Genomic DNA, 12247 nt, shown 5'->3' with positions numbered 1-12247 from the left:
ACAAGTATTTATTTGGCTTTATCGGAAATCCGTTAAAGGGGTATAAAGATGTGGATTTGTGGGAGGAGACTTCAGAATTATTAAGAAGCTGTCAGAATTATCATACAACTGCCTATAATTGAATAATTCTCCATCCATAACCTGTGCTAAGGATGCCTGTATAATTTGACGCTGTGATGCTGCGCTCTGAACTTGTCTCTGAATAAAATCTGGGAAAGAATTTGTTCCATGTTCTTATTGACTAAGGTTGCTACACCTTAGATACCAGGAACCTCTACAAAGAAGGATCTTCAATGGCGAGCCAGTGCCTGAGTCCGTGACTTAACTCTACTCACAAAGGGGGGGAGAAGGGGTGAGCCCCAGGAGGGGTGAGTCCTTCTTCCTCTCACCCACAATCGTGTGAGTAGGGGTCCGGATAAAAGAACCTGAGGAAAAGAAAAGAAAAGAAGCATCGGACGGATATCTTTATCCAGTGGAATTTATTGGTGGCCACCAAGACCAAAAGCGATCACGGAGAGACACTCCAGGTCTGTGCAATCGAGGATTCGCAAGGAGTTGATCGCCTGCATTTTGAAAGCCTGGCAGAGCTTGTGAGAATCCTAGTCAACAAGGATTTTTCCAGCGCCAGGGCTCATAGAGGCAGCATCACTAAAACAGTACGTGAGTAACGTTGATTCACTTAATTTACAGTATGGATTTTATCCAAGAACAGGCTAATCAGAGTAAATTACCCCTCACAACCCCAGAGAATGTGGGTTGTGCAGATTTGTGGTACTCTCTGTTGAAACAGGTTATGAATGCTTTTAAAGATATTGATGCAAAAAAATTAAGCAAGAATAAGAACATAAAAAAATTCCAGCTATTGACTAAACTGGTTTTTATTTATGAACAGCAAATGACAGGTACAGCTTTAATTCAAAGCTATGCGCAAGCTGTACAAACTGATCCAAATTGCACAAGATGTCCTGATTTATGGCGTCAATTAAAATTCTTGCAGGATCAGATGACTATTAGAAGTAACTTACACACAAGAAAAATCGCTGGGTTAGAGGCAAAACAGGGGGAGGAAGCCCAGGAATCAGATAGGGATGAGGAATTTGAAACTTTAAAACAACAGCATAAGATTACGATGAAAGAATACGCCGAGTATAGAGAAGGAGCCAATCAACATTTACATCAGTTACAAGATGAACTGAGGGAAATGCAAGCCCAGTTACAACACAAAGATGATTGCATTAAAAGGTTTGGGGAATCCACTAATGCAGTCTGTGTTTAAAGGGTTTGCAAGCAAAGATTTTCTTGCCTCTCCTTTAACTCCCAAAGGATTCCCTCTACCTAGAAAGACTTCCACACCCTCACCTGCACCAGACATCGACACACTGACAGGAGGTCAGAATATTATGAAGGCAGTCAAATCTATAACACCTTATGACAATGCTAAGGGACCTTTTCAGAATATGGAATGTTTTGAGGGATGGAGACGCAGGCTAAATTGGTCAGATCAGATAGCTTGCCAAGCACTGATTTTGTGGCTCCCATTGCATGTTGCTAACAAGGTAGAACAGGTGGGAAAACCCATAGAAGAAGGTACAGCAGGTTTGGGTACCAATACGTATATGAATGCAGGTCAAAGATTGCGCACCATTGTAAAGGCTGTCACGGGAGTACCCCAACTGGGACATACTGCCCTGGATTCCTTTAAAATTGGTCCACATGATGATCTACAGGCATGTGCTATAAGCTGGGAAAATGCTTGGAAATTGGTTATGGGGAAAGAGTCTGTACAAATGACTGAGGAAGATAACAAACAATGCATAATTGAGTTTTTGCAGAAAATAAAGGAATTTGACCCTGCCATAAAAGTGTTGGCTATGGCAGCCCCAAGTGTAGAAGCAGCTGCACAAGTTTTGATAAACAAAGGGTTGGTTTCAGAAGGGGGAACACAATTGAGACAACTTTTTGGGTATAATAATACAGGTCCTGATGCCTATGGTAATGACTACAACCCGACCTACCCTAATCCCACATACAATCCAAACGCCAGACGTGGTAGAGGAAGAGGTATGGGGAGGGGGCGGGGAGGACAGGGACAAAATGCTCCTTTTGTATGTTATTATTGTGGCAAGCCAGGACACATGAGAAGGGATTGTAGATCTTTGATGTATGATCAGGCACAAGAAGGGTACAAAGGGGGATCAGAGGGTAATGAGAATGGGCTTTACCCACAGCATAGGGGACCCCCACAGCACCACCCATGTCCCCTATGCAACAACAGTATTCACCCCCCGCACCAGTACCACAATATAAAGACCAACACAACCCCATGCCAAACACAAGTCCCTATCACCAGGCACAGAAAATGCTAGAAGCAATAGTAGGGACTGGGGAGCAGGGAATGGGAAACACGGAGAAGGGCAACCCCGTGAGTTCAGCATAGGGGTGTGCCCCCCCTGTCACTCTGTCATTTGTTGCAAATATATCCTTAGCAGGTGACGGGAGACCACATCTCCTAGGAGTGATAGAGGGGATAAAGGTTGAAATACTCATTGATAGTGGGGCATCCGTTTCTACAACAGGTTTGCCTTTGAGGGTCCCCGAGGCTGCTGAAGAAGCGGTCTTGGTGAGCTTCAATGGCAAAGCTACCCCGGCTGTTTTGTGCCCGGAGGTAGTGGTTTATTTAAAAGATCATGTTATCTGTGTTGCAATGTGGAAAACGGAGGCTATGCATGCTACTATCTTGGGTTCAGAGGTCATGCAGAGAAAAGGATGGCTTATTGATTATCCTAATACGTGTATCTGGAGGGTTCAGCCCTCTAGAACAAAAACACATGCTATTGAAAGTACATTCTACCTCAGCTTATGCAGTACGAGGGTACATTACACGATTGTCACACTCAAGTCCAGCGGGAAAAAGCCTCTCCCTTTGCTAAGGAAAAGGATGAGACGGCTCGGCTCCTGCTGTATTTGTAGATGGAGCTCGTTACTGGGAGGATGGGCAGTTTTGGACAGGGTTTGCGGTGAACGACCCTGAGGGAAAGAAAATGTTTAAATTCCAGCTGCCACCTTCATACTCCGCACAGCGTGCTGAGCTTGAAGCTGTTAAATGGGTTATTGAGAATGTGGAAGGAAAGATAAACATCTACAGTGATAGCTCATATGTAGTGCGAGCATTAACAGAACATTTACCTCTGTGGTGTAAACGAGGTTTAGTTGATGCATCAGGTAAAGGCTTACAACATGCAGCCATACTAGAAAAACTGTACCAGGAAGGCCTTGATGCACCTGACAGAGTAGCAGTGTTAAAAGTAAAAGCTCATCAAGGAATTTCAGAGGATCCTATAATTATGGGAAACTTTGAGGCGGACATTGCAGCCAAGGATGCCGCCAGATATGGGGAAACTTTATATCCTATAGTGAGAATACAGGATATTAGCTCTGTGAGTAAGGGCCTACCCACAATCTTTATTGAGTCAGTTGCATTTGAAGGAGAACAGGCAAAAGATTCTAACATCAAACATTTGAGAAACACAATGTCCACTGACACTTCATTATCTGATCAGGAAGGAATTTTGTGTAAACAAACTAACACGGGTTGCTTACTACCCATTTTGCCCGCACATTTAGAGCCTTTATTAGTCAAGTACAATCATGACACAATGGGCCACATTGGCACAGATTTGTTAACTAAAGTAATGCAAGACAAGTTTTGGAGTGCCACACTAGTGCAGACATGTAAAAATGTTTGTGCTGAATGTCTTATCTGTGCCCAAATACATCCGAGACCTAAGGGTCAAAAGCCCCAGGTACAGAGAGTACCTATTGCAGGTGGACCATGGGAAAACATCCAAATTGATTTTATAGGCCCACTTCCAAAAGCTAAGGGTGGGTATGCCTATGGGTTGGTGGTTGTAGATGTATTCACTAAATGGCCTGAGGTTATCCCTCTGCGTAATTGCACTGCTCTAACAACAGCCAAGGCCCTGTGGACTCATATTTTCAGTCATTGGGGTTTTCCAAAGGTAATGGAATGTGATAACGGCCCACATTTTGTAGGAAACATCACAAAGGCCCTATGTGGTTTACTGGGAATACAACAGAGATTCCACATACCCTACCATCCACAATCTGCAGGAATAGTAGAGCGTATGAACCGTACACTCAAGACACGTATACGCAAATGCCTTTTAGACCAAGGTAAAGATTGGGCCCTACACATCCCCGCAGTATTACTAAGCATTAGGGCAACACCATCTCAGGCAACACAAGTGTCACCATTTGAACTCATGACAGGAAGAAAAATGCCAGTGTGGTTCCCTAATGAACCAACTTTATCTGGACCAATGATCGCAGCGGCTGCACGATCAGAATGGTTGAAAGATTTACAGACACAACTTCAAAGTTTGTCTCAATTTGCAGCTTGCAACATGGCAAAACCAGTTGCTACTACCGCCAACGGTGCTGACAAATTTATCAAAGGGGGGATGGTTATGATAAAGACATTTCGTAAGCCAGGCCCCTGGGAGGCAAATTGGGAAGGCCCATACAAAATTCTTGATAAATTGGGCTCTACAGTGATATATGTGGAAAAAGTGTCTCAGAGACACAGCAAAGGTTGTAAACCTCATAAAGGTACCACTATGTGGGTACACATTGATCAATGCAAATTGTACAAAGGCAGGCTTCTGCCACTTCAGGTTGCCACTGATAAGGAGTGATGCTGTACTTGTTGTTTTTCAGGATATGGATCCGGAGTGGATGTACCGGAAGTTCCTTGGATACCCTCACCATATGGTACCAGATGACCCCAGACGATCTGATGTAGGTACCCCACAAGTACCACCGCAGCCATGGTACCAACGGCTCTTCGGGACCCCACCCCTTCCATTCCATGAAGTACAGAGACTAATTCCTGAACCGGAACCAGAGATGACAACTGAACCGGAACCAACACCAATGATGACAACACAACCAAGAAGTGGGAATGAAGAATTCCAATCCGGAACGAAAAAGACTATACCGATGGACAAAACAGGCAAACCACTGCCACGAAATAAGTCATATAACACCCAATATGGTGCCACATCTCACACCATAACACAAATACTATGTTACACCATAATATGTATTTTTATGTGTGAACACATTGCAGGACTAGGTCTAGATGACAGAGAAAGATGTGAATACATTGACGGAGATCTTTTGTATTCAGAGGAACAAAAGGGTAGTTCATTAATGCAGGTTCGTTTATGAACTAAAGGGGGGACTGAAGAATGGTGTGATATTAACTAGACAAAAGAAAGCCAAACCTGAAACTCATAAAGAGATATAGTATGAGATCTCTTCACATATTCTGAGATACAAATATATCTTGCACACTATTCTTACATGTATATCTAAAACCAGAGAGACGCCATATTGTCTCTTTATAACTATCTGGTACATATGAAGTTAAAAAGAAAAGGAAAAATATATTCATGAAAATATAATCAAGAGGGCCTCTCAACTTTCACCATTAAGAGATAAAATTCTGGGATGAAGTTCAAGTATATCAGAAGAAAGAGATAATTGGAAAAACAGGATATTGCCAGGTATCAAGAAAGGTTAAACGGGTTAAGAAATAATGAGGATGAGACAGAGTAGGAATGTATGACACAATTTGATGAGGAACATCTGGAAAAGTAACACTTTTGGGGAAAAACAAGTATTTATTTGGCTTTATCGGAAATCCGTTAAAGGGGTATAAAGATGTGGATTTGTGGGAGGAGACTTCAGAATTATTAAGAAGCTGTCAGAATTATCATACAACTGCCTATAATTGAATAATTCTCCATCCATAACCTGTGCTAAGGATGCCTGTATAATTTGACGCTGTGATGCTGCGCTCTGAACTTGTCTCTGAATAAAATCTGGGAAAGAATTTGTTCCATGTTCTTATTGACTAAGGTTGCTACACCTTAGATACCAGGAACCTCTACAAAGAAGGATCTTCACTAATTAGTATCGGCGGTGTTCCGGCAGCTGTATTGAAAGGTGTATTAGTGCTGAGGTAATCCCAGTATCCACTTCCTGAAGCGAGGTGTCCTATCAAACTCTCGCGAGAGTTGTGCACCAAGCTCCACACATGGGCACTTGTAGTATAGCAGTTGCGCCCGCCATCTTGGTTGTGGTCATAGGATTTTGCCAATAGTGACATCATTATCATGACTGAACAGTCTCACGAGACTTATCCCTTACATCCCGCACATGTGCAGTGTATATTGCTCTGTTACGGCGGCCATTTTTGAAAGGGTAAGGTAGCCCTCAGAGGAGTTCTATTCCTCATTGAACAATAGCATAGGGGCAAGTTCTCGCGCATGGGCAGCACATGTTGAGGTGCCCTGACATCTTATTCAGAGTGTCACAGCAAGATGATTTGACCACTTTAGATAGCAGTAGAAGCGTCCTTTGTATATTCATGACACCTTTAATTAACAGTGCAGCAGTCACCCATTAAGGCATTTGTATAGTGCATCTTTGGTAGGAATTTCATCCTTAAGAATATCCTCTCTGATTGGTTGGGATCCTGGTCTTTTTGTAGGTGGATACCCATACACATGGGGGGAATGGTATAACATCTGGACAATAGGGTAACATCTCAAGCAAGTACAGAGACAGCCTGCATATAGGGGATAAAGGCTGATCTATGATGACGAGAGAAAAGAAAACGAAGGTTAAAGCAATGTTTACAGAACATCCCGCAGCTTGCTCAAAACACATCAATGATACTATGATTGGGAAACAGAAAAATAAAAGAAAGTGTTAATATACCAAAATATCCACAAATATAATAAAAGGAGGACGGTAATCACGGAAAACTGTCAAGACTGCTAATAAATTAATTATAAAAAACAAATCATAACCTAATTCCTTTAAACCAAAGATCCTCCATAAAACATATGTAACACTATTACTTAAATGTTTCCATAAAGGGTCCGCAGTAGCTTCCTATGTTTAAAAAAACAAAATAGAATTTTGAAATGCAGTAAAGGCAAAAATAGTAGATGATGTAATAAACAGGTCACATTATAGGAACATAGAAAAACCCAAATAGTCATTGAGACCATTTGGGAGCATTGAACCTAGCATAACAATCCACCTGCATTCGTGTTGTAAGAGTGTTCTCTCCAAATCTCCCCCGCGTATTCCCAGGGATACACGCTCTATTGCAAATGCAGAGAGAAGCGAATTGTCTGCGTTGTGTTCCTGCAAAAAGTGTTTAGCTACCATTGTAATTTTTTTAAGGGATTCTAGGTCCCTATGGGCTGTCTTGATGTTCCTACTATGTTCCATTATCCTAAAGCGCACCTCCCTAGTTGTCATACCTACATATATCTTATTGCAGGGACATGTAAGGCAGTAGATTACTCCTTTTGATCGACAATTCAGAAATTGCTTTATTGTAAACTCCTTTGTGCCCTTACTATCCTTAAAGGTAGATGTTGGTTTTGTAAACTTACAGGCAGGACAGCCACCACATCTAAAGAAGCCCTTCTTATCAAAAGTGGACAAAAATGTGGTTGTGCTCGATATAGAGTAGTGGCTGTGAACTAATTTGTCTTTTAAGTTTGGTGATCTTCTGCTTGTAAGTTCCACTTTGGGGCCTAATTTCTGTTGAAGATCAGAATCAATCATGAGAATGGGCCAATGTTTTTGAAGGATTTCACGTACCTGATTCCATTGTTGATTGTACGTGCCTATAAATCTTATTTTATTGGAATCCTGATGTTTTTGTTTTGGTTTCAAAAGAGATACCCGGCTCATACCTTTACTACGTTCGTACCCTTTCTTGATGGTAGAATGGCTATATCCTCGATTCTTAAATCTACTTTTCATTTCTATTGCTCTTGATTCATAGACACAGGGATCAGAGCAATTTCGCTTTAGGCGAATGAATTCACCAGTAGGGACTCCAGCAATTTGGTGGGATGGGTGGGAACTTGAGGCGTGCAAGATGGCGTTGGTAGCAGTCTCTTTCCTGAAAATATCTGTACCAAGACGCCCATTACTCTCAATCTTAATACAGAGATCTAAGAAGTCAACCGAGGTAGGACTGACTTTAGATGTTAGCTTGATATTGAGACTGTTGTGGTTGAGCACAGCAACAAATCGCTCAAAATCCTCCGCACTGCCCTGCCAGAGGATCAGAACATCGTCGATGTATCTCAACCACAACAGTACCCGATCAGTCATAGCCCTATTAGGCTCTGAGAATACCACCTCTCGTTCCCACCAACCTAGAAAAAGATTTGCATACGAGGGGGCACATGCCGCCCCCATTGCTGTCCCCCTTAACTGCAAATAAAACTTGTTCTTAAATAGGAAATAGTTATGTGTCAGAGTAAATGACATTAACTGCATAAGAAATTCTATCAACGGTTTTGTTAGATTTGTCATATTGAGGAAGTTATGAGATGCCTCCAATCCATCTTTATGATGAATGGAGGTATATAATGCCTCAACATCGCAAGTTGCAAGAATAACACCGTCGTCAACGGCAATCTCATCCAATCGAGATAACACATCCATAGTGTCGCGCAAAAATGTAGGCAGCGTCTCAACTATTGGGTATAGGAAGGTATCAATAAACCGACTGATTGGTTCACTCATACCACCAATCCCTGATACAATGGGCCTGCCAGGTGGATTAGATGGATGTTTATGAACCTTCGGTAGCATATAGAAGGTTGGTGATTTTGGAAATTTGGTCTTCAGACCTTGACAGATTGCTACCGTGATTGTACCCTTTGAGCAAGCACTCTCAAGAATACAATCCAACTCCAGTTTAAATTTGTCCGTCGGGTCACAGTCAAGTACAGAGTAACATTTAATATCCCTCAACTGTCTGAAGGCCTCCTTTTCATATTGTAGTTTTGGCCAGATCACCACATTGCCACCTTTGTCTGCAGGTTTAATTTCCACATTTGTCATGCCACTTAGATCTTGGAGGGCTCTCCATTGTATACCTGATAAATTGTTTGACCCTATCTTTTTGGGTAGGTTGAGTATATCCTCTGTGACGAGATTTGCAAAGATCTCTACACACGAATTTGTTTGAATGGGAGGACAGAAGGTGGATTTTGGTTTGAAATTAGACACCAAACTTAACTCATTACCTATCCCTATAGCGGGCAGTGATGGTGAAACCAAATCTCGTATTAAATCACGTTCTTGTGTGTTTAGTACCTCTTCACTATATTCTCTGTTTATCCCATTGCCAATACCTTTATTGAAGTGCTTTGCAAGCAACAGCTTCCGGCAAAAAAGGTTCAGATCCTTTATCCAGTCAAACTTGTTGATATGATATGTGGGAGAAAAAGATAGCCCTTTCCGAAGAACAAATAATTGTTCTTCGGTAAGAACTACATCTGAAAGATTAATGATATTAAGCTCATCACTCACCACTTGGCATGATTGCCCCTTCGCTTCTTGCCTCTGTATCCATATCTGATTCTGTCGCGTAGCTGACGATTTACCACGTCTCGTCCTCCTGGCACTTGATCTTGTCCGTGGCCTTGTCCTAAAAAAGAAGTTGAAGGACCAACATCGCCTTCCACTGACTGCCTAGATTCATAGTCCGACGAGTCGATATCTGTTGATGTTGCACCGGATACAACAGATGGATTAATTACATTCCGTGATCTTGATTTCTTTGTTGTTTTCTTTCCATGCTGCCAGTTGTATACTCTGTCCGTCTGATAATCAACAGAGTCACGGTTAAATTTCACTTTCTTAATATCAGTGATTTCAATTTCATATTTAACAATGTCCTCCTCAATAGTTTTAACAAGTTGCAAGTCAGTTGGGTCAAGATTCTTGTAAATCTCCTCTATTTCTAGAGTGACATCTTTGAAGGTATTGGAGTCATGTTCAATTAGAATTGACATCAATTCAAATGAACATTGATTGAGTACTCCCTCCCATCTGACTTTATGATTTGGATCACTAAATTGAAATGCAGGGAAAGTTTTAATTCTTAGACCCCTCGGTATGAGTTTGTGATCTAAATATCTCTCTAGGGCAGTTTTATTCCACCAGACTCTTGCCCGTTTGCGCATTAGGGCATTGAGAAGTTTAATATTGTCTCTACCCCCAGCTATTACCAATTGTGGTGCCTGAATGTGGCTAACATCAGCCATAAAGAATATTTCATCTGCGTTTTTCAAACGCTCCTGCTCTCTAGCATTAAAATCCATTATTTAAATTAAGCAAAAGAAACCCCCCCTCTTCAATTAGAAATGTATTGGTGGAGCAGATATTCTAGAAACACTGTTAGACAGTAATTAGATATAGTATACACAAAGAAGCGAATACCGCATCACTACCAATAAGTGAAGCAAGGTCTAAACCTACCTAAGTCAGAAAAATATATCTGAAATAGTTATAACAAAAATGTAAGCTGTAGGTGGTGCTAGAGGAAGGAGATAGATATGGAAACACAAAAAAAAAACCTCTAAAATAGCACTCAGACAAATGTTTGCAAAGAATAAAAGGGGTACTTTAATTAAATTAGAAAAAAATAACAGACATACAAACAACTAACTGGAGAGCCTGCCTGACTAATGAATAATAAAAAAACCCAATGGACAAAAAAAAAAAAAACAGAAAAACATAGAATGCAACATATAATAATGGACCCAAAAAGAAATAATGCCCTTAAGAACCTAGCTTACTGTGGGAACAAAAGTTCCCACAATAAGGCAATATAGACCGGCCGGTCACCACATGTATAAGAGACTATAGAGCATCACAGGTCTACATATATATGCATGAAAAAATTCTTACAGAAAATAACATGAGTGTTATACTGATAGCAGTAAAGAATATCACTAGCAAGGTGTAAACCTATTGCAACTCAGGTAATGCTAGGGCAAAGGAGACATACAGGTATGTATATTTAGTGACCCAAATACATGTATTAAAGCAGATGGGAAACAAAAACAGGGAGGGATATAATAACCCAAGATACTCAGCTCCTTGATGTAAAGATACTGCATACAAAGATCAGCACAGCACTGTCCACTGGAAAAGTCCAAAAATATAGGACTTAGTTGGTTGTCCAAAATAGGGCAGAGGCAGGCAGGATCAACAGCAGCAAAAATTAAAATTAGCCCACTAACGCGTTTCGGCAACTAAGCCTTCCTCACGAGTGGTTCTAAGGCTATGTGGCAGGGGCATTTAAATAGTAAGCAGACAATTGCAAAATTCTCGCCCAAAAACACATGAAGCACATATAATCAATTTCATTACTTAATACAAGCTCCTAATTAGTATCGGCGGTGTTCCGGCAGCTGTATTGAAAGGTGTATTAGTGCTGAGGTAATCCCAGTATCCACTTCCTGAAGCGAGGTGTCCTATCAAACTCTCGCGAGAGTTGTGCACCAAGCTCCACACATGGGCACTTGTAGTATAGCAGTTGCGCCCGCCATCTTGGTTGTGGTCATAGGATTTTGCCAATAGTGACATCATTATCATGACTGAACAGTCTCACGAGACTTATCCCTTACATCCCGCACATGTGCAGTGTATATTGCTCTGTTACGGCGGCCATTTTTGAAAGGGTAAGGTAGCCCTCAGAGGAGTTCTATTCCTCATTGAACAATAGCATAGGGGCAAGTTCTCGCGCATGGGCAGCACATGTTGAGGTGCCCTGACATCTTATTCAGAGTGTCACAGCAAGATGATTTGACCACTTTAGATAGCAGTAGAAGCGTCCTTTGTATATTCATGACACCTTTAATTAACAGTGCAGCAGTCACCCATTAAGGCATTTGTATAGTGCATCTTTGGTAGGAATTTCATCCTTAAGAATATCCTCTCTGATTGGTTGGGATCCTGGTCTTTTTGTAGGTGGATACCCATACACATGGGGGGAATGGTATAACATCTGGACAATAGGGTAACATCTCAAGCAAGTACAGAGACAGCCTGCGTTCGTACCCTTTCTTGATGGTAGAATGGCTATATCCTCGATTCTTAAATCTACTTTTCATTTCTATTGCTCTTGATTCATAGACACAGGGATCAGAGCAATTTCGCTTTAGGCGAATGAATTCACCAGTAGGGACTCCAGCAATTTGGTGGGATGGGTGGGAACTTGAGGCGTGCAAGATGGCGTTGGTAGCAGTCTCTTTCCTGAAAATATCTGTACCAAGACGCCCATTACTCTCAATCTTAATACAGAGATCTAAGAAGTCAACCGAGGTAGGAC

General features: G+C 41.5%; 1 long non-coding RNA gene across 1 annotated transcript; it reads right to left on the bottom strand.

Moving 5' to 3' along the window:
• Positions 1-5996: 5996 nt before the first annotated feature.
• Positions 5997-11962, bottom strand: LOC142466721 (uncharacterized). The gene is made up of 3 exons (XR_012788201.1): positions 11287-11962; positions 9439-9731; positions 5997-6680 (listed from the first exon to the last, which is right to left on the bottom strand). It is a non-coding gene; the product is annotated as an uncharacterized LOC142466721 (long non-coding RNA).
• Positions 11963-12247: the final 285 nt, after the last annotated feature.

This window comes from Ascaphus truei, chromosome 15, assembly GCF_040206685.1.
Source record: "Ascaphus truei isolate aAscTru1 chromosome 15, aAscTru1.hap1, whole genome shotgun sequence".
Lineage (NCBI taxonomy): Eukaryota > Metazoa > Chordata > Amphibia > Anura > Ascaphidae > Ascaphus > Ascaphus truei.
The sequence above is the reverse complement of the archived record's forward strand: the minus strand, read 5'-3'. Positions and strand labels throughout refer to the sequence as shown.